Below are 1,930 nucleotides of genomic sequence, written 5' to 3' on the forward strand. Positions count from 1 at the left end.
TTGGAAAACACAAGGCTGGTGAGTCCTAAAAAATGTAAAGGCAAAGTGGGCCCAGTCCTGCCACTCATACCTCCTTGTTTTCAGTGTGACTCACCAAGAATTTAACAAGACTTATGCAATGCTCTCTACCTAAGAAGGGTCACTAAATCTAGGCCAAATGTACTTCTAATGGAGAGACGTTTCTCGCCATAAAAAACAGATTTCCAAAATACTTAAAATATTTAAGAGGAATTGTGATTCTGCATCTTCCGCTCCACCACTTGATATCCCTTGTTCATATATTATTGGTGCACAGATGGCAAGATAACTCAGTGCTATATATACGAGCAGTTGAAATATGTGTAAGGCCTCGCGCTAAATCTAGTTGGTCGATTCTGATGCAATCGGAAACGGCTCCGACCATCGTTCGTAGCCGTTCTGACCACATCGGAATCAGCTGTTCGGATTCCTTTCCAACAGACCCATTTTGATGGGGTCGGTCGGAAACAAATCCAAACGGGATTCCCGAATGGCTTGCAACGGGCTCAGAGATCCCAGCTGCCATTTGGAAATCCTCCATCAATCCCTCGGGCGGCTCTTTCCATCCAAGGGATTACGATGGAGGATTCCCACACCCTTTCTGTGCCGACCTCCCTGACACAGAAAGGCTGTGGGAATCCCACATTGGGGGCCCCATCATGGCCTCCATGGGTGCAATGCTGCCTGATGGCGGCCGAGGGGGCACCTATGGTGCCAACCAGGTTGATACCTGCACCCGGTGGCAGGCACCTTAAGGTGCCTGCCACCATGTGCAGGGATGAACTGCACCTTAGCTCTTTACTATGGGAGCATGCATTCCGTTTGGAATGCATGCTCCCATGGCAAAGAATAGGAGTGTGACCGAACAATGTTCATTCGTATCCTACTAACTGGGTTGGGACCAACGACAGAGGTCGTTTGGTCCCAGTTCCCAAACGATGTCGGACAGACTCCGGGCCTTCCGACATCGGAATCGGCCCCAAAATATTGGGCCCGATTCACAGAACTAACTTAAGACAAAATCCTAAACTTACTACTTTTGGTATTCACAGAAGTTAGGATTTTGTCTTAAGTTTGTCTTAAGACACACTTAAGACAGACTTAAGACAGACTTAAGACAAAATCCTAACTTAAGTCTGTCTTAAGTCTGTCTTAAGTTTGTCTTAAGACAAACTTAAGACAAAATCCTAACTTCTGTGAATACCAAAAGTAGTAAGTTTAGGATTTTGTCTTAAGTTAGTTCTGTGAATCGGGCCCCCTGAGTTTAAAATATTGAAAACATAAATATCTGAAAAAATATCATCATTCAAAAATATTGCTGTATAGACTATCATCAAGAATATTGTTTATTTTGTAAATAATGTTGATTTCAAGAATATTGTTATTTTAGTATGATTTTCAGAAAATATAGTTATTTTAACATATTTTAGTTAATATATTAATTTTATGTGTTAGTGTTGTAGTATAATATAATTGTTATACATTTTATATAATATAGTTTGTAATTTTAAGTGATTAAGTAATTTTTTTTAAATGTTGTTAATAATTTATAGTGTCATAGTGGGTTTTTGGCCTTGTCGGGGGATAAGGTGAGATGTTATTTAAATTGGAAATATTTTTTATTTAATGTTAGTGTGTATTTTTGGTAATTTTTCACTCGTTCATTAATTATATAATTTTTTAGGTGTTATATTATATTTTTAATTCAAAATTGAAACTCACATTTTTATTTTAGTTTTCATTATTAGCAATAGTAAAAAATATTTTACTAGCGGGTTGTTGGGTTCATAGGGGTGTATGGTGGGAAGTTGATTAAGATATAACTGACCAGGTCCGCCTAGCACCAATCCTGTTGTGACACTCAATCTGTCAAAGGGAATCATTACACTTGACTCAAAATATCATTAAGGAC

This window comes from Triturus cristatus, chromosome 3_2 (genome assembly GCF_964204655.1).
Source record: "Triturus cristatus chromosome 3_2, aTriCri1.1, whole genome shotgun sequence".
NCBI classification, from domain to species: Eukaryota; Metazoa; Chordata; class Amphibia; order Caudata; family Salamandridae; genus Triturus; species Triturus cristatus.